Below are 21,671 nucleotides of genomic sequence, written 5' to 3'. Positions count from 1 at the left end.
TTATGGACAAATTTGTTGTGGTGTTCATCGATGATATTTTGGTATACTCCAAGACACCAGAAGAGCATGCCGAACATCTCAGGATTGTACTGGGAGAATTAAGGAAACATCAATTGTACGCCAAGTTCAGCAAATGTGAATTTTGGTTAAGACAGGTTGGTTTCCTAGGCCATGTATTGACCCAAGAAGGTGTTGCCGTAGACCCAGAAAAGGTCAAGGCCATACTTGGTTGGAAACCACCAGCCAGCGTAACAGATGTACGAAGTTTCTTGGGAATGGCAGGATATTACCGCAGGTTTTGAAGGATTCTCCACCATAGCAAAACCAATGACTCAGTTACTCAAGAAGGATAAGAAGTTTGTGTGGACTGAAGCTTGCGAGGAAAGCTTCCAAGAACTCAAAAGGAAATTGACAACAACACCAGTATTGGTTGTACCAGACATACACAAAAGTTTCGAGGTGTATTGTGACGCATCCCGGAAGGGCCTCAGGTGCGTATTAATGCAAGAAGGCAAGGTAGTCGCATACGCTTCCAGGCAACTACGAAAGCACGAAGAAAATTATCCTACTCGTGACTTAGAGTTGGCAGCAGTCATTCATGCACTCAAAGAGTGGAGGCACTTTTTGCTTGGGAATCATTGTGAAATATTTACAGACCATAAAAGCCTGAAATATTTTTTCACACAACAAGAGCTCAATTTGCGGCAACGGCGCTGGTTGGAACTAGTAAAAGATTATGATGTTGGCATCCACTACCACCCGGGAAAAGCGAATGTAGTGGCAGATGCTCTTAGTCGGAACCCAGCTCGGGCAACGACAGTCTGCCAAACTTGAGACCTGAATTTCAGTAGGAGTTCGCTAAGCTCAACTTGGTAATGGTCACAGAAGGCAATGTGTCGAACTTGGAAATACAACCTACCCTAATAGAACAGATTAAGGAGGCCCAGCATGGACACCCTAGCATCAAAGGCATAAAAAGAAAAGTGAGTTTGGGCAAGGCCACGGAATTCGTCATAGACGATAAGGGAGTATTATGGTACGGAGACAGACTTTGTGTACCAAGTATAGAAGACCTCAAACAGAAAATTCTAGCCGAAGGCCACACCGCTCCCTATTCAATCCATCTTGGAGGGACCAAAATGTAGAAGGATATTCATGAAAAAATTTGGTGGAACGGTATGAAAAGGGATATAGCCACATTCATTGCATGTTGTGATTCATGTCAGCGCATTAACGCCGAGCACCAAAAACTAGCAGGACTATTACAGCCAAACAAGATACCTGAGTGGAAATGGGACGAGATTGGAATGGATTTTATTGTCGGACTACCTCGGTCACGATATGGAAATGATGCCATATGGGTCATCACAGATAGATTGACTAAGGTAGCACATTTCATCCCAGTAAAGACAACCCACATCACTCAGAAGCTTGCCAAGCTTTATCTCTCCCGTATAGTTTTTCTGCATGGAATTCCAAAGATGATAATATCCGACCGAGGCACTCAGTTCGTCTCTAGATTTTGGGATCAGTTACAACAAGCTCTGGGAATGCAACTGGCATTCAGTACAGCATACGACCCCCAGACTGATGGAGAAACTGAACGCGTGAATCAAATCCTAGAGGACATGCTGAGAGCATGTGTTCTCACCTATGGGACCAGTTGGGAGGAAAGCTTGCCATATGCTGAGTTTGCCTACAACAACAGTTACCAAGCCAGCCTACAAATGGCACCTTTTGAAGCCTTGTACGGGCGGAGATGTCGTACCCCATTAAATTGGTCAGAAACAGGAGACAGTCGTATCTTCGGCCCATACATGCTCAAGGAAGCAAAGGAAAAAGTTAGGCTGATCAGGGATCGACTCAAGACAGCTCAAAGCCGCCAGAAAAGTTATTACGATCGAAAACATCGGGGAGTCAGCTTTGAACCCAGTGAATATGTGTACCTACAAGTATCCCCTATGAGGGGCCTCGAATGGTTCAAAGCTAAAGGAAAGCTAGCGCCAAGATTTATCGGACCCTTCTGCGTACTCGCACGAAGAGGCACAGTAGCCTACTAGCTAGACCTACCCGCAGAACTGTCAGGCATCCACGACGTGTTCCACCTCTCACAGTTGAGGAAATGTGTAAGCAACCCAGAGAAGCATGTATCCCATGAGAATATTGACATGCAACCAGACCTCACCTACAGAGAGCGTCCAATAAAAATATTGGAGGAGTCTGAAAGGAGGAGCCGTCAGAAAACAATTAAGTTTTTCAAAGTTCAGTGGAGCAATCATACCGAGGAAGAAGCAACGTGGGAAAGAGAGGATTTCCTTCGGACGGAATATCCACACCTATTTGAGGATCAGCTGAAATCTCGGGGACGAGATTTTTCCTAAGGGGGTAGGTGTTGTAACACCCCAAAATTTTGATTTGGATTTTTTATTAAAATCTTTATTTGATTTAAAGGAGGTTATTTGAATTTTTCTTTTTGAGGAACTCTCCTTCTCAAAATCTTTTATGACAAACCTTTGAAAGGACCTTCTCAACCTTGATCTTTAGTCTTAAAGGTTTTTCAAAATTTTGTTGGCTCAACACAATTGTTTTATTTTGGGAAAAGTTTTGAAATACTTTCTTTTAATGACTTTGGGTTGATCCTTCCTCATTCAAAAATTTTATGCCATGACCTAGGTTGAAAATTTTACACCAAAACCCCCTCCCTCCACTTTTGGTCATGTCAAATATCCAATCCCAGCAGGTGCAACCCATTTTTGATTTTTATTCTATTTATTTTATCCCCAAAACTATTTGTGTATTTTATTTTGAACCTAGGTGATTTACAAAGGAAGTACGAGATTGCTTTTGAGTTTTGATCCCAAACAAACTCCTCTGACTAGTCCTTAGCACCCTCAAGTTAGATCCATCAAGATCCACTCTTCCACAATTCAAAGTTTTCAAGTTTTGATCACTGCAAGTTTGGGCCAGATTTGTCTTTTTTGGTGAAATTCAATATTTTTCTTCTCCAAAAATTCTGAGATAAATCAGGCCACCCCTTGGTGCATTGAGAGGCCACCTCACCAAAGATCAACTCCAGAAAACTTTTCCACATGCCAAAAACATTTCATCAAACACCTAGCAGGCACTGTTGCTATTCAGATTCAGTAAATTCAGAGTTTCAGTGTTTCATCGATCGTGAGTGTCATTTTCTTCAGAGCACGGCGTCGATGTCGCCAGTAACTGCAGTGGCGCCTTGCTCCCTGTTCCCCCTCCTTATCCAGAGCGCCACACGTTCATTTGGACGGGCGCAGATGTCGGTGGCGGCGTGCCTTGCCGACGCCAGCAACTTCTGCGGTGGCAGAGCCACCCGTGGCGGCCGGCAGGGACCAGCACCACCTTTCGGCGCCGTCCAGCACCGCCCAAGCCACCCGAAGCCTCCGCGTGGCTGTCCGCTAGCCTGTGCACGCTGTGGCACCATCGTCGTGGCCTAAGCAGCGAAGAGCGTGCCCCCTGCCGCCGACGAGCTCCGTGAGCCGTTCCGTCAGAAACTTGGAGTACCACCCAAGGCAGGCCAAGCTTAGCACTTGAACGGAACCAGTAGACCATCGCGATGATGCCTAGCCCCCTTAATCACATGACCGACCATTGCCACGCCGTAACCATCGCCGTCGTTATCTCATTCATGGCCACCGCCTCGGATCGCCTATAAAAGGGAGCCCCAAGCTCAATTTCGACCCAGCACCCCTCCTACACCTCACCAGAGCCACGCCTAGCCTCTAGGAAGACCGCGGGAAGGCCTTCTTCCCCGACTCCGGCCGCCCCGATCTGCCTCGGGCTCCGGCGTGATTCACTCAGGTGAGACCACCCCCGCCTTCCAGACCGTGCCACTCGCCTCCTACTCCACTCAATGCTCTAACCCGAGCCCCAATTCGACCTTTGCAGCCCTCCCCGGCGAGATCCAACAACACCCGAACCACCGTCCGCCGGAGTTGAGGCCGCCGTCGACGTGGTGCTCTCCGGCGACCAGCTCCACCACCCACACGTGCGGAAGGACCCAAGGAATCCATAGGTACCATCCACTCCTCCTAACTCGCCGTGGATCGCCGCCGGCGACCACCGCAGCCTTCGGGCCCCGGTGACTCTGTTTTAAAGATTCAAACCCGAAGGGCGGGACCCCCTTGTCAGCGTTTTCTTCTTTTTGAACTGTTTCTGAAAACGCCTTCGGGCAGAATACATTTTCCTTTGGGGGTGGCGGGTTTCTAATTGAATCGTTTTCTATTTTTATAAACTACCCCCTGGAAACTTTCTGTTTCATTACAAATGAGTCCCTAGGCCAAAACCTTAATAACTTTTAAACAAAAAGTGATTTTGAATTGATTATTTTTCTGTCATCTTTATTTTTCTCTCTAGTTTCTTATCAGATTTAATTGAAAAATATTTGGGACACTTTTTGTGCACACATGGTATTTACATTAGTATGTGATTTCCTTATACCGTAGATACCGACGGAGGTGACGGAACCGCGAACTTTGCCGAGCTAGACTCCAACTACTCCGAACCAGGCAAGCATGTTTGAACCTTTAATATGATGAGTGTTTTGCATGTTTTCTTGAGTATTATTCCATGGCATGTTTATATGAGCAACCGTAATGGTTATATTGCATGCTAAGTAACTACAAGTGAGCTTCAAAACTCGATGTGTAATTGATGGGAGATAAACTGATCATGTGGTGGCATGAAAGGTGGTAAGATGGTATTGTTGAAGCATGTCAGTCTTATGCCAAACTGTTCAACTCCGGTGTTAATGTGAATCAAGTCACGCAACCGCCCGTACCCTTTTTTTGTGTGCTACCACATTTTTTCTGCAAAGAATATGGTTTAGTAGGTTGGAAACCTCTTTCCGCGTACACACCAAATAGAGGGGCCGGGATGAGGGTTCCATGGCCCTGGATTAAAGCCAGTCACCCGGTCAGGGGGCATGGGTGTTTCCGGTTGGGACCAAGAGGGGGCACCCCTTAGAGCGTGTGATATAAATTTGATCCCATGCTACTCGAGGTTGTGGCCTCCCCGTCTCAAAGTTTTTCTTGAACGTTGCCTAGGGTGATTCCTGGCATTGGGATGTGGAATGGGTGTGTACTCGTTAGATGAGTTTCCTCTGAAATACCGTAAACGGAAGTAGTCTGCTGTGACTACTGGAATCCGTTGGCTGTGGTTAAATAGTACAAACTCTGCAGAGTCCCAATCATTCAAGTAACGTATCTATGGTCACGGACCATAATTCAACTTATCTATGTCAGTCTTAGTATCAGTTTCAGTGACAAATCTCCGGTGAACAAACTTGAGTGGTAAGCCCGGTTGAATGTTATTCCTGTGGATGGACTAACCTGTTTATTACTACTGAGTATTCTCTTGAAGTGACATGATTTCATGAACAACTTGAGTTTGGATGACGAAATATAAGCCCTTTATGTGACGTCGCGTGGACGTCCGACTGTGGCATTCTTGTTGTTTATTTTTGTTATAAGCCCTTTATGTGACGTCACGTAGACGCCCGATTGTGGCAATGTTGTTGTTTATTTTCGTTATAAGCCCTTTATGTGATGTCGCTCAGACATCCGACTGTGGCATCTATGTTAATTACTTTCATTATAAGCCCTTTCCGAAATGTCGCGTAGATGTCCGACTATGGCACGCACTGTCATTTACTTTTCAATATAAGCCCTTTATGTGGTGTCGCTCAGATGCCCGACTGCGGCATGTCGATTTATTTTTACCCTTCGAGGCGTCACTTCAGACACCCGATCGGTTTTCAGTTTTCTTTCATTGAGATTTCGGGAGGACTTCCGCCTGACTTCCTTTTTAATTAACCTGCTGTGCAAATTTATTATTTAAGTGTGCATTACTAATCTGCTCATGTGTATCATGTTTACATATGTTATATCCTAAGTCCAAACTATCTTGCGAGTACATTCAAAGTACTCACCTGGCTTGTTGATTTGGCCAGATATCAACGAAGGTGATCTTATGGATGAAGAGTACGATAGCGAGTCCGACGCCTATAGGAGTCCCAGTCAGTCCCGCGTGATCCTGGAATTGGTCACTTGTATCATATACGCTTCCGCTACCCAAATAAATCATCGAGCCTTACTCTGACGCCCGATGAGCTGTAAGATGAGGAGTCATGTCACCCACTTCACTGTGACATACCCACCACTACTTTTATTGCGAGTCAGTAGTATGCCACCATACTCCGTGTGCCATATCCGCTCTTATGTATAATGTCGGCGTGCTTGTAATAAAATTGTTGAGCAGCCTCAGCTCAACCTTGTATAACATTTAGTACTATTGGATATCTGTATCAATGATTTGTCTACTGGTAAGGAAGATTTTCCTATACCAGTCCGGTAAAAGGGTCGGTTTCTCAATAAATGTTTTATTTAAAAACCGGTCGTGACACTGGATGAATTGGAGACCATTGATGAACAGTCGTAGGTGGAGGCTGGAGGAGGTCGACGGTGGATGAACAGTATCCCGTGGAGGCTGGAGGAGGTCGACGGTGGAGATGAACAGTATCCCATGGAGCCCCGTTTTGCGGTACGCCACACCCCTCCCGATGAACAGGACCCCCGTTTTGACCATAGCGCTCCAACACAAGTTGATTTCCACCGTTTTGCGGTACGCCACACCCCTCCCGATCAACAGGACCCCATTTTGACCGTAGTAGGTCCAACAGAACTCTGTTTCCTCCATTTTGCGGTACGCTAGACCCCTCTCGATGAACTGGATCCCGTTTCCAACGTGTCGGTAGAACACAAGGTCGTTTCCTCAGTTCTGTGGTACGCCAGGCCTCGTTTCCATCGGCTGTCCCATCCAAGCCGGTTGGCTCCCACACGTTCTGTTGCCTCCCGATGAACATGACGCATTTTGTTGCCTCACCATGAACACGACGACGATGCAGTTTCTCCATTCCGACCCAGCCGTGTACACGAGCCCTGGCCGTACGTATGCACGAGTAGGCGTTTGAGACCTCGCCCGTATGTACGTATGTGGCCATATTTTTGCATTGTCGGGTGGTAGGTGCTACATATGCCAACGGGTGGCTAATCATTGTGGGAGCCAGTAAGACATCGCCGGTGCCTGCAAATGGGATAAGGCGAAGACATGCACGCCGGCGAATCTTACCCAGGTTCGGGGCTCTCCTAGGAGATAACACCCCTAGTCTTGCTCTGCGGGGTCTTCGCATGATCACTAAATCAACATGTAGCTACAAGAGGCTCCTTGAGCTGTTTGGCTAGAGGAAAAAGAAGGGCAAGGCTAGCTCTCCTCTTCTCTCTATGTGGTGTGTGTAGTTCTAATGGATCAACCATTTGCATGGGTGCCCTGGGGGTTTATATAGGCCTACCCCCAGGGGTACAATGGTAATCCGGCTGGATGTGGGTCTAGGTCATCAGTGTCTATGGTCGCCGGCTGGTGGGTCCTGCTGGCCTCTTGGTCGACAGGATGGGCCCACCGCCCATAGGCCCTGTCGGCTGCTCGTTACTGTAGCATCACTCTTGATGACGATGGCTTTGTCGGGGAAACCATGGCTACAGTGCCACAGCCTAGCGGGCATTGACTGTAGCCTTACCCCATCTTATCTGCTTAATGGTGCACAAACTTCCAGGGCAAAGGCAGGCTGGCTGTTGGCAGCTGGCCTCCCCCCATGCCGACTGGTCAGACCAAGCCGCCTTCTGGTGGCTCTCTGGTAAGAGGGGCCCGCCACCTACGGGCCGTACTGACAGCCCACCGTGGGTGACGTCATGGTCAACGTGGCAACAGTGCCGCACCGGGCGAGGGATGGCCACCCGATATGGTGCAATGTGGCCATGCTCGCTCAGGGATTCGGGGGTGGCAGGCTTCACTGTAGCCACGCCCCGTCTTATCGCCGTTATGTGGGTGCAAACTTTGAGTGTGTAGGTCAGGCCGCCTGCTAGGAGTCGGCCACTCTAGGAGGGCTTATTGAACCTTGCCGCCTTCCCGCAGCCGGCCACTGGGCTAGCCGGCCAGGAGAAGGTGGCCCTTCGTCTTGGATTTTTGAGGGTGCAGTCAGCCCAATGTTTTTGAAGAGCCAGGGGGAGCCGGGAGGCTACCCGTGGTCATTTACTCTGACAGTAGTCCCCGAAGCTGGTTGGGCTTCGTGGCTGAATAGGGAACGACAAACCCAAGCAGATTCGCACTCTGAAGAGCCGACAACTAGAAGTCGGCCACAACCAGACGCGCCATCAGGAGGATTTTGAAGCCCGATGGCGGGAACTAGATGGCACGCGCGTCCGGCATCGGGCCGGCCGTCCGCTTCTCATGTCCCATGCAGCACCAACCGGCTGGACCAGCCTACCAGCCCACATGCGCGATAGGACATCATCGTAGGCTGGGGCCCGCCACTACCATGCCTCGCCCCACGTGCAGAGCTTTTGTGGCAGAGGCGGCCGGTTGGCATTCCAATCGTAGTTACTACACGCCATTAAGGCACGATAATCGCGGGGTCATGGGGAGTGGGCGCAGTTAATCCCACGATCCCCACGCCCCGCCCCCTCGGCTTCGTCGCTCCTAGGCTATAAATAGGGGGAGGAGGGGGCGGCAGACGCACGCGCTCCCACCTCCTCCTCCGCCATTCTCTTCTTCATCTTCCTTCCGCCGCTGCAGCTGTCTGTTGCCGCACCATGCTTCCAGCCATCTTGTAGCGCTCCACCCCATCGCCGCAGGGCCTCGCACTCGTCATCGTGTCGCCTCTCCGTCAAGATTTTCGACCCCATGGCACGCGCCAGAGCATGGGACGGCTCCAACGGCCATGAAGAACACATCGACTTCCTTCACCGGACGCGGCGGCTGCCCGGCGAGGACTACATGAAGGTTCGCCTGGCGCCGGAACGGGAGATCTCGTCGGCGCCGAAACAGGGTGAGCGCATCATCTTCCGGTCGCACTGCTTGCGCTGCCTCGGCTTGCCGGCGAGCGGCTTCTTCCGTGCCTTCCTCGACTTCTACGGCCTTCAGCCGCACCACCTATACCAAACACGGTGGTGCTGCTGTCCGTTTTCGTCACCCTCTGTGAGGGCTTTCTCGGCGTCGTTCCCACCATCCAGCTTTGGGGCGAGTTCTTCTACTCGAAGCTCAGCACCGTCATCAAGAGTGTGGCGGCACAGTGCGGCGCCTTCATCGTGGTGCGGAGGCTGGCTGCTGAGAACTTGCTCCCACCCATCACACTGATCCAGTCGGTGAATATGTGGCAGCAGTCATACTTCTATGTCAAGGGCGTCCACCCGAAGGGCGACCGGGTCAACCTGTCGGCCTACGTAGCCGGCCTGCTGGTTGGGATGCTGGCCAATTGGTCATACTGGCCCAGGTCGCTGTCGGCCTCCGGTGCCGCCTCCGTCGCATGGCTCGGGGTGATGGTGAAGTCGGAGGGGCTCACCGGGCCAGACTTGCTGACCGCCTTCATGGCGTGCTAGGTAGTTCCACTCCAAGGCCGGCCGCACATGATATGCCAAATGAGCGGGCACCGGGATCCCAGTCGGATGTGTACCAAGGAGATGGCGCACTCGGAGGTGGCTCACTTGGTGAATTACATTTTTGAACTGCAAGCTCTCGGAGGCAGAGTGGTGGTTCGGCAAGGAGCAGTACACGCGCTCGAATCCACCGCCGATGGTAAGTCTTCTTTTCTTCTTTCTCTTTAGTTGTCGAGCTCTCCTTGGTCGTCTTGACCAATAGGCTTATGAAATAGAGGACCCTCCTCCAGCCATCAGCCGACGCCGTAGGGCCGGAGCGTCAATTCCTCCCTGACCGGGAGGAGAGCGATATCGACGACCCCGACTTTGGGGCGGCCGCCTTGGATGGCGATGCCTCGGGAGGAGGCGGCGACGTAGGTGGCTCGGGAGTCAGGGGCGGCCTCGAGGACTAGCCTAATGATGAGGAGGAAGAGGTCGTCCCGCGCTGCCAGCCGGCGCCCAACCAGCAGGGCGCGAGCTCATCCGCCGTACTGGCTGCCCAGGGCGGTGCGCAGAAGTGTTGGGCCGCGCCGTCCATGTACGGTAGCCGGCCGAAGAAGGCCAAGAGCTCAGCCGCGGCGACCAAACGGAAGGAAGCGGCCGCAAAGGCGACCCATTTCCTCAAGGTCGTGAAGTTGCCTCAAATGGTTTCCACGTAAGTGCTGATTCCTTAACGCATTCTTCCTTCTTTCTTGCAAGTGTTATTCTATTTTTGCTTCTTCTCGCTCAAACAGAGCTCCGCTCTCTCTTGAGCAGTCGGCTACCGCCTCCATGGTTGGGACGACGGGGGGCTCCGCCAGCGCCCACCGCATGGATCCTCGCGTCAAGCTTCAGGTGGCGACGGAGAGGAACGCACGGGAGGCGCGTGAGGAGTAGGAGGCGAAGCAGCAAAGAGTGGCTACCGCCAAGGCAATGCAAGAGGCAGCGGACGAGGCCGCGAGGGCGCAGGCTGACATCGTGGCCAAGGCCCAGGCGGACGCCGCGGCTGCAGCGCAGGCAGGGGAGGCCTTACGCGACCAACCCCCACAGCTCGTCACCCCCCTCCGCGCCATGGCGCGTGCGCCTGAGGTCTCGGTGGGGCCGCCAGAAAGAGCCGGCGGCGACCAGCCGGTTATGGAGAGGGAGAGGGGTGAAGGTGTCGCCTCGGAGATGGAGGTGACTTCGCCAGCGCCGACTGGGGCGGACCAAGGTGGCCAGCCCAACGCGCCACCCGTGCCGCCGGCTGGAGGCGAGCTAGCTATAGGAGCGGACCTTGTGGTCCGGTCTCCAGCACGCCAACGCGCAGGGAAGGCGGCCTCAACGCCGTAGCCGCAGAGGGCCAGGGGCTCCAGCTCGTTGACCCAGGAGTTGGAGGCGGTGAGTGTCAGCTCGCCGGACTGGATGCCGGGAGGCGGGATGGCCGTGCTGAACGAGGCGGCGCAGGACGTCCGGACCCGTCTTCAGGCTCAGGCCAACGCCTTAAAGAGCTATAACCAGGAGTTCCTGGTGACACGGACGGCCATCCGGGTAAGCCTCTTACTTTTTGCTTCTTATTCTTGTATTCTTCCGTGGGGGCGCATCAGCGCACCCTCTGGGTGTAGTCCCCGAGTTCCGGGTTGGCTGTTGAGCAGGCGACCTTGAACTTTTAAGTAGACGCGGGTGCTGACTTGTCTTCTTTTGTTTGTCTGTCCTTTTTGTACGACTATCATAACCTCCGCGCGGCCGCCTTCAACTCCCACGTTTGGGAGCGGACTCAACGGACCGCCGACCTATCTGAAACCCAGATCAAGTGTTCCGCCTTCTATCTCTTGTGGGGGCGCGTCAGTGCACCCACTGTCGGGACGGATCTCTTCTGGCGACTTCTTGCTTATTGATTGTTCTTCTTTGTTGTCTTTGTAGAGGCCAACGCCGCCCTGCAATAGCAACTGGGGGAGGCCCAGACTGCGCTGCGCGCCAAGGAGGCAGAGTGCAGTGCGGTGGCTCAGGAGCGCGACCGTCTGGCCAAGAAGCTGGCTGACCAGGAGGATAGTCACAAGGTGGCTCTCCAGGTGGTGAGGGACAGAGATGCCTCCGTCCAAGCCGAGTATGAGACCCAGGCAGTGAATTGGGCCGAGTCGGAGCAGGCGCTGAGGGACGGCTACGGCCAAATCGAGGACATGGTTGATGGTAAGCTGCCTTCCTCCTTTTCCCTTTGTTTTCCACCTGTTGCTTGGTCCGGCTTCTGACTTCGTATTTTCTTTTTCTTCTTTGCGCTGAGTACTTCCCTGGCTACTCTGTTGCTGCCAGCCAGGTCATCGAAGCCCACCGCACTGCATGGAGGCAGGCTGGTGCTGAGATTGCGCCGAATGCTCGCCAGACACTTGAGGAGCAGCTTTGGCCATCCATGCCCGTCTCCAGCCGGCCCACTGGATGCTCCGCCACCTTCGGCGCGTTGGAGCTCAGGTGCTTTCTGCCCTCTAGCCTGATGCCACTATTCCTTGAACTCCTCGTTAGACTTCCGACTGGCTGGAGGTGGCAGTTGGCTGCTTCGAGGCGTGGAAGGCTTCTTTGGCCCGGGTAGGCGCCAGGCGGGCGTTGGAGTTTGTCCGAGCATGGTACCCTGGGCTGGATCTTGCCCAATTGGCCACGTTCCGGCAGGAGGCCAATGAGGAGCTGGTGGCGGTGTGACCGGCTATCATTCATCGCGCCGCAGCGATCGCCGACTACACCGACACTAGCGTCTTCATCCCCGACTTCAACAACGATGACATTGAGTTGCTGGCGGACTAGTTTGGGCTGAACCCGACGGACGGCGAGGACTTGGCAAAGGAGATCGACTCCAGCGACGAGGGTGAGGAGGAGGCGGAGGATGGTGAAGATGCCACGCCAGACGGTGGAGCGGCCGGCCAGCCTTAGCATATGACTGTGCCTCCAGCAACGAGGCACACACGAACACGTCGCCAGCTGCCGGCGATGATCAAGTCGAGACTCGCCACCCGGCCACTCCCCCAGCCAGTGTCGCCGTCTCCACCGACCTGCCAAGCTCGCCTGTTCCTCCCTTGGTCTAAGTGGCCAATTTTATCTTTGTCTTCCTTCTCATCAGTCTTTTGAATAATGTTCATTAAATTTGCGCAGTTCCACCCACTAGGGGTGTATTCAAACTAAGTTGAATTCTGGCCTTCGAAGGCCTTTTATGTAAATATTAACTTGCATGTGCTATGCTGGTGTCGGTTTCCGACTTTACTTGCTTTAATCTTTTTTCGGCTTTTTCCTTTGCCGCCCTCCCTTGGTCGCCGCCTTCCCAGCCGGACAGCTGCTCTGCAGTCTGTGGCTGGGAAAGTACTTGGCCGTTTGGGAGGGCAAGTACTTCAGACTTCTTAGATTGTGGCAAGGTGAGTGGGAAGTCGGCTTGCGTTATGTAAGCTCATTGGTCCTTAGCCATTTTTCGTGTGGGTATCATTTCCTGCCTTTGACTCTTGCCAGTCAAACAGTCGCTTCTGCGAGATGCGACTTTTGGCAAGAGAGGGCTTAGATGCCGGCACACTACTTGTCTGACTGCAGATAGTGCTAACATAATTCTAGGCGGCAAGTCCCTGGGCCAACTAGTCAAACCCTGTGCAGGACAAAAGAACAAATGTACTAACACATTCATAGGCATAATACTCATCATATAGATAAAAGAGGGTAGTCCCCGAGTGCTCCTCGGGGGACCCGATGTCTTGTACTTAATACAAAAGATAGCATGGTACATACTGCATTAACTGTAAAATCTTCGAAGAAGATTGGCGTTCCATGGGCGTTCTGACTCCTTGCCGAAATCATCTCTCTTGCGTGCCTTGGGCTTCTGCTCGTCGATCAGGTAGTAGGAGTCGTGGCCCAAGGCCTTGCTAGTGACGAAAGGGCCTTCCCAAGGGGCCAAGAGCTTGTGCTAGCCGGCTGTTCGCTGGATCAGCCGGAGCACAAGGTCGCCCTCCTGGAAGGATCTTCGCTTGACCTTCTGACTATGGTAGCGATGCAGACTCTGCTGGAAGATGGCGGACCGACTGAGTGCTAACAGCCGACCCTCTTCCAGCAGATCAATGCCGTATTCTCGTGCTTCCTTCGCCTCCGCTTCCGTGTACAAGGTGACTCAAGGTGAGTCGACCTTGATGTCAGTTGGGATGATAGCCTCGGCACCATGCATGAGGAAGAAGGGAGTGAAGCTGGTTGACTTGTTTGGAATGGTACGCAGGCTCCAGAGGACGGCCGATAGCTCCTCGAGCCAGAAGCCGGCCGAACGCTCTCGTGGCTCTACAAGTCGGGGCTTGATGCCGGAGAGGATGAGGCCGTTTGCTCCCTCGACTTGGCCGTTTGACTGCGGATGGGCAATAGATGCTAAGTCCAGTCGGATGCCCTGTATAGCACAGAAACGAGCCAATGCACCTTTGGCAAAATTTGTGCCGTTGTCGATGATGATGTTGTGTGGTATGCCATACCGGGTGGTGATATATGCAATGAAGGTCACAGAAGTCGGCCCATTCAACTTCTTGATTGGCTTTGCTTCAATCCACTTGGTGAATTTGTCTACGGCAACAAGCAGATGTGTCATGCCGCCGCGTGTTGTCTTGAATGGGCCCACCATGTCCAGGCCCCAGACGGCGAAGGGCCAGGTGAGGGGGATGGTCTTAAGTGCAGAATCTGGCAGGTATTGCTTGGAGCTGAAAACTTGGCACCCTTTGCAGTGTTTGACCAACTCTTTGGCGTCTTCCAAAGCAGTCGGCCAGAAGAAACCATGGCGGAAATCTTTAGCGACGAGTGATCTTGAGGCCGCATGGTGACCACACTCACCTTGATGGATGTCTTTGAGGATTGCAATGCCCTTCTCTGGCTCGACGCAGCGCTAGAAGACGCCAGTCACGCTGCTTCTAATGAGCTCTCTGTTCACTATTGTGTAGGCACCAGCTTGGCGTTGAACTTGTCTTGCCGAGATCTCTTTAGTCGGCAGCTCTCTGCTCACCAAAAAGTTGAGGATGGGCTGGGTCCATGATGGAGCTGCGACTTCTTCTATTGCCAACATGGCTACTACGACTAGGGCGGTTGGGTTGGGAGGTGGTGGGTTGGAGTCAGCCACTGCCTGTTGTGCCGTTGAATTCCCGAGCCGACTGCTGCAGTCCCCAGGCCGGGTTTTGAAGTCCCAGGGCCGAGTGCGACTGTAGCAGTCCTCGAGCCACCTGCCGAAGTCCCCGAGCTGCCTCCTGCAGTCCCCAAGTTGGATCTGACTGCATCGGGGTCAGGCGGCACGAAGATAGAGTCTGACTCTGGAGATGGCTTAACAGACGACTTGAGGAGGCGCTGGAGGGAGACGCCGGTTGGTATAGCTTGCTGGGTGGAACCGATTCGCGCCACAACATCTGCTTGCTCAATGTCGGCCCGTGGCACGTGGAGGAACTCGCACCCTTCAAAATATCCGCTGAGTTGCTGAACAAGGAAGCGGTAGCTCGCCATGTTTGCATCCTTGGTGTCCCAATCACTAGATGACTGTTGGAACACAAAGTCTGAGTCGCCATAGCACAGGATCCGGCGGATGCCGAGCTCTTTGGCCAGCCTTGTACGAGCGCCTCATACGCGGCCACGTTGTTGGAGGCGGCAAAATGGATTTGCAATGTGTATCTGAGCTTGTCGCCTTTCGGAGAAGTAAGGACGATGCCAACTCCCAAACCAGTGCGCATCTTGGATCTGTCAAAGTGCATCCGCCAATGGGTGGAGTCAGGTGCTGGTGGCAGGTACTGGGTCTCGGCCCAGTCGACGAGGAAGTCGACCAGCACTTGGGACTTGATGGCGGTGCGAGGCTGGTAGAAGATGGTATAAGGAGCCAGCGCAATGGCCCACTTGGCCACCCGGCCAGATGCATCCCGGCTGCCCATGATCTTGGCAAGTGGGGCAGTGCAAACAACCATGATGGGGTGCTCTTGAAAGTAGGGCTTGAGCTTCTTGGCGGCAAAGTACACACCATAGCACATCTGATGGTAGTGGGGGTAGTTCTGCTTCGAGGTTGATAGTACTTCACTCAGGTAATACACCGGCCTCTGGACTAGCTAAGCTTTGCCTTCTTCTGGGCGCTGAACCACGATGACAGTGCTGACCACTCGGCTGGTTGCGGCAATGTAAAGGAGCATAGACCCTTTCTCAGTCGGGCCGCCAGGACAAGTGGCGTGGTCAACATCTTCTTTAGCTGGTGAAAAGCTTCGTCCGCCTGGTCATTCCACTAGAAGTGAGTAGATTTCCTCATGAGTTGATATAGGGGGAGAGCTATCTCCTCTAACCGGCTGATGAAGCGGTTAAGGGAAGCTAGGCACCCGGTGAACTTCTAGACATCTCACAGCCGGTGGGAATCTCCATCCTCTCTATAGCCTTGATCTTCACCGGGTTGCACTCGATGCCGTGTTTAGAGACCAGAGAGCCAAGGAGCTGGCTGGCTAGTACCCGGAACACGCATTTCTCAGGGTTGAGCTTGATCTGAAACCGACGCAAGTTGTCAAATGTTTCCTTGCAATCTTCCAGGAGGATGCCGCGCTTCTCCATCTTCACCACAATATCATCTACGTAGACGTGGGCATTTCTGCCAAGTTGCTTGAGGAGGCATTTTTGCATGCAACACTGAAAAGTGGCACCAGCATTTCTCAGGACGAATGTCATAGTCAGGTAGCAAAAAGCTCTGAATGGTGTGATGAAGGCGGTCTTCAGGCGGTCAGCTGGATCCAACTTGATATGATGTTAACCCGAGTAGGCATCCAAGAAAGTCAGCAACCCACATCCGGCTCTGGAGTCTATCACTTGATCAATCCGGGGCAAAGCAAATGGATCTTTGGGGCAAGCTTTTTTGAGGCTGGTATAATCTATACACATGCGCCACTTCTTGTTCTTCTTTAGTACAAGAACTGGGTAGGCAAGCCATTCTGGAAAGAACACCTCCATAATGAAGCCGGCTGCCAGAAGCCGGGCTATCTCTTCACCAACAATTCTTCTCTTCTCCTCCGACAGTCGGCAGAGGGATTGTTTGACTGGTTTTGCATCTGCTCGGAGATGTAGCTTGTGCTCGGCGAAATCCGTCGGAACACCCGGCATGTCCTTGGGGGACCATGCAATGATATCCCAATTCTCACGGAGAAAATCGATGAGCTCGCTTTCCTATTTGCTGTCCAGGTTTGCTCCTACAACAGCAAACCTCTCCGGGTGCTCTGGGTCCAGAGGTATCTTCTTTGTTTCCTTGGCCGGCTGGAAGGAGCCCTGAGCTTCTGACTCCTTGGGATCGGGCGATAGGTCCGACTGCTTGCCGGCCATGGCCACAACCCGGTCAAGGATCTTTTTCTCAACAGCGATCACGAGGGACTCGGCCAGCCGACTGCTGGCTGCAGCACAAGCAGAGGACTTCTTGTAGTCTCCAACTATGGTGATTATGCCCTTGGAGCTCGGCATCTTCATCTTGAGGTAGGCATAGTGGGGCACAGCCATGAACTTGGCCAGGGCAGGTCGACCAAGTAAAGCGTGATAAGGGCTCTCTAGATCCACTACCTCAAACCAAACTGCTTCACGGTGGAAGTGATATTTGTCTCCAAAGAGGACATCTATCTTGATCTTGCCGATTGGTGAGCATGACAGGCCGGGTACAATGCCATGGAAGATGGTCCGACTGGGCAAGAGTTGCTTCGTCTTGATATTTAGCTTCTCCATGGTGTCACTGTACAGGATGTTCATACTGCTTCCGCCATCAATCAGAACTCGGGAGAAACGAGTAGCCCGCTTGTCCGTTGCAAAGATGGCATCCAACACCAAAGCGTAAGAACCCGGAGAAGGCATCACCTTTGGGTGATCGGCTTGGCTCCAGCTGATGGGCTTCTCAGACCAATGCATGAACTCTGGATCTTTGGAGGCAACTACATTGACTTCTTGGTGCTATCGGCGCCGGCTGCGCCTGCCATCAGCTTGGCTTGTAAAGATGATATAGGCCACGTGCTCATCAGGGAACTCGTCTTAGATGGCTCCAACTGCAGGGCGGGCGGCCGGCTGCTGAGGAGCCGGAGGCGGCTGGCAAGCAGGCGGAGGAGGTAGAAGCCCTTCGCCCTTGGAGATTCGGGTGAGCCAATGGCACTTCCGGGTTATGTGGTTGGACGGCTTCGTGCCACTTTGGAACTTGCAGGGGGCGTCGAGGATTTTCTCATAGGAGAAAGCAGGCTGCCAAGCCGGCTTACCTCCTTTCTAACGCTTGGGTATAGGCTGCCCCTCTGGCTGCTGGTCTTCGACTGTTGCCACTTGCCGGCTGGTGGAAGTCGGAATCGGGGCCTTGCGTTTGTTGTCATTTTGATGCGGGCGCCGATTGGTGTCGCCATCCGGCATTTTTGAAGCCGAAGGGAGCACCTTTCTAGATGCGTCCACCTGAAGCTCCATCTTCATTGAGGAGTCGGTAGTGGCATACTTATCTGCTATGATCAGCAGCTCATCGAGTGTAGCCGGCTCGTCGCAGAGAAGTTGGTGCTTGAGGAGGGTGCCTTCTTGGCACCAGGGGGTGAAGTACTCTATAGCTTGCACCTTGTGCACCCCTTCACAGGAGTTGCGGAGTTCGGCCTAGCGTGTCAGGTATTCGTGGCTGGACTCGTTCGGGCCTTGGACACACAGGGAAAGTTGGCGTGGCTTGGGTGCCCGCTTGTATGTGTTGGTGAAGTTGCGGATGAAGACTTTGGTGAAGTCCAGCCAGCTGTTGATGCTGTAAGGCTTGAGGCTGTTCAACCAGGTGTGTGTCGTGCCTTGAAGCATGAGGGGGACGTACTTCACGGCAACACGCTTGTTGCCGTTTGCAATGCTGACTGCAATGGAGTAGTCTATCAACCAATCTTCCGGCATCACCGAGACGTTGTACTTAGGCATGTCTCTTGGGAGCGAGAAACCTTTGGGAAAGGGCTCATCACGAATGTGAGGAACGAAACAAGGCGGGCCGACATCGTCATCTTCTTCTAGCACCAGGGATCGCGCCAGGCAGTTGATCCGATGGCAGGCATCGTTCTCGCCGATTCCTTCGTGGCGGCCCAGCCGGCCGCTGAGCGTCGGGTGCTTAACAGGCGGCGGTGAGGGATATATCTCCCTACAGGGCGGAGGAGGAGGCGGGTTATCACCTCGCCGCTCCACGGCTCAGGGGCGGCCTTCTGTGTCGCGCTGGATGGGGAGGCGTGTCCAACTGCGGCTAGCAGCCGTCTCCTTGTCATTTCGCACGCGAGCACCGCCTACAGTCGGTGTCCGGGAGGTTGCGCCGTGCTCTCAGTGAGGGGGGGGGACTCTCGGCATGGGCGCTGGCTTCTTCCCATTCTGCGGCCGCGTCGATGAGTTGCTGGACGCGTCTTCTCATGTAGCGCAGCTTGTCACCGTCCAAGCCTTCCAGCTCGTCAGCAGCCGCCTGAGCGGCATGCAGGTTCTCGAGTGGCGTGGCTTAGACTGGGCGATCGGCCCCCAGCATGTTGGCGATGGCCGCACCGCGCTTCTTGATAGCGCCAAGCCGGCTAGGTCTGCCAGCAGCCGGCGTGCCAGAGGCGGCACGATCAACCTCAAGCTGATAAGCCTCGGTGAGGCGTCTCATGGAGGCTATCTTCTTGCTAGTCTCGATGAGGGCAAGGCGATGGGCCTCCAGCGTCTCGGCGTCGGCGTCAGGCGGAATGGGGAGGACAGATCGTGCAGTGCCATCTGCAGATTGTCGTGGGCGTTCTCGCCGGATGCAGCGCCGTGGCTGATGACCAGCACCTCGGTGACGGTGCTTCCGCCGCTGTCGGCACGAGGAAGAGGGCCGTCGATGACCACCATGTCGGTGGGAAGGCGTCAAGGGATGCCGTGTCGGAGTCGACGAGCATTGGGTCAGTGGAGCCGATCGACTCTAGGTCGGAAGTGAGCTTTGTGGCGATGTCGAGCTTGCCAAGGAGGTTGATGAGGCAGCTCTCGGAGCTGGTTGCACCCGCGTCTGGCGCGTGCTCGTCAAAGAGGCAGACCTCGCTGAAGCTCGCTGCGCAGGCGGCATCAACGCCATGCAGCATCTCGGGGCAAGAACCATCGGGTGTGCCGGGCTGGCTACGCTCGCTAGGGAGGAAGAGGGTTTCCGTCCAGAGCAGGTCGCCGGACGACCGTGTACTTGGCCCCATGGTGGGTGCCAAATGTCGAGTGGTAGGTGCGACATATGCCAACAGGTGCCTAATCATTGTGGGAGCCAGTAAGACATCGCCAGTGCCTGCAAACGGTATAAGGCGAAGACATGCACGCCGGCGAATCTTACCCAAGTTCTGGGCTCTCCTAGGAGATAACACCCCTAGTCCTGCTCTGCGAGGTTTCCGCATGATCACTAAATCAGCAAGTAGCTACAAGAGGCTCCTTGAGCTGTTTGGCCAGAGGAAGAAGAAGGGCAAGGCTAGCTCTCCTCTTCTCTCTATGTGGTTTGGTAGTTCTAATGGCTCAACCCTTTGCATGGGTGCCATGGGGGGTTTATATTGGCCTACCCCCTAGGGGTACAATGGTAATCCGGCTGGATGTGGGTCCATGCCGTCAGTGTCTATGGTTGTCGTCTTCTCCACCAGCCGCTAGGGCCCGCTGACTGGTGGGTCCCGCCGGCTGCCGGCCTCATGGTCGACAGGCTGGGCCCAGCGCCCATGGGCCCTGCTGGCTGCTCGTTACTGTAGCCTCGCTCTCGATGACAATGGATTTGTCGGGGCAAGCATGGCTACAATGTCGCCGCCTGGCGGGCATTCACTGTAGCCTTACCCCATCTTATCTGCTTAATGGTGCACAAACTTTTAGGGTGAAGGCATGTCGGTTGTTGGGAGCTGGGCTCCCCCTGTGCCGACTGGTCAGATCAAGCCGCCTTTTGGTGGCTCTCTGGCAAGAGGGGCCCGCCGCTTGCGGGCCGTACTGACAGCCTGTTGTGGGTGACGTCATGGTCAACGTGGCAATAGTACCGTGTCGGACGAGGGATGGCCGCCTGGTATATGGTGCACTGTGGCCACGCTCGCTCCAGGATTCGGGGGTGGCAGGCTTCACTGTAGACACGCCCCGTCTTATCGCCATTATGTGTGCAAACTTTGAGTGTGTAGGTCAGGCCGCCTGCTAGCAGTCGGCCACTCTGGGATAGCTTGTTGAACCTTGCCGCCTTCTCGTAGCCGGCCACTGGGCCAGCCGGCTAGGAGAAGGTGGCCCTTCGTCTTGGATGTTTGAGGGTGCAGTCGTCCCTATGATTTTCAAGACCTAGGGGGAGCCGGTTAGGCTACCCGTGGTCATTTACTCTGACATGCACCCTGGCCCTTGTACGTACGTGTACATGCTACGTGCGCGCCTCTACTACGACATGTGCACGCCTCTACATCCACCAGTATGTACATACACGTTCGCAACCAGAATGAGAATGCTACGTATGCTTCGACCAGGTGGGTCCCGACTGTCAGGAACTTTCTTGCGTGCGAAGATGTAGTTGGTGGGTCCCAGCAGTTAGGGGGGCGAATCGGTTTTTTACCCGTAATATTGACGCACTTCCTTGCGTGCAAAGATGTAGCTGGTTGATCCCAGCAGTCAGGGGGGAAACGTTTTTTTCACGAAATAAAGTGGCCCATCCGGTGGGTCCCTGCTGTCTGGTGGAGGAATAATTATATTGCGCGGAATAAGGAGCCAATTCCTTGCGACTACCATGGACCCAGCTGTCAGCCTCTCCACGTACAGTACTCTTCCAATGGAAGTCGTTCCTTGACCATGTTGACCACGCCGCACCGAGAGCACCAGGGCGTTGGACGACGGCGAGGCCTAGGAAGGGGACGACGTGGAGTCGGGGAAGATGCGGTAGTGGATGCCCACGCGAAGAGGAGTATGAGGGTTCACTGGTTCGACTGCGGTGTGAGGCTGTCATCGCCGCAGAATAATAGGGGGTGTGGGTGAGTAGAGGGATGGCCTGGCCAGCGGTGGGAGTAGTCAGGGGCATGAGGCCTCCGTGGCATCACAGCTGGCCACGGGAGGCAGGAGCACGTGGCACGACCGGCGCTGGTTTGGGCGGCTGGAGCAAGAAGACCATAGGTTGAAGAAGCACTACGGTTGTTGGATGGACATCGTACAGTCACTAGAGCTAGAATCGTTCATATTGACTAAGCAGACAAAGCCCTCCGTCCCTGTCAACTTAGTAGGCCCACAAGTAAGCCTCCCACTATGGTGGGTCGCAGCTAG

The sequence above is a fragment of the Triticum aestivum genome, chromosome 5B (genome assembly GCF_018294505.1).
Source record: "Triticum aestivum cultivar Chinese Spring chromosome 5B, IWGSC CS RefSeq v2.1, whole genome shotgun sequence".
NCBI classification, from domain to species: Eukaryota; Viridiplantae; Streptophyta; class Magnoliopsida; order Poales; family Poaceae; genus Triticum; species Triticum aestivum.
The sequence above is the reverse complement of the archived record's forward strand: the minus strand, read 5'-3'. Positions refer to the sequence as shown.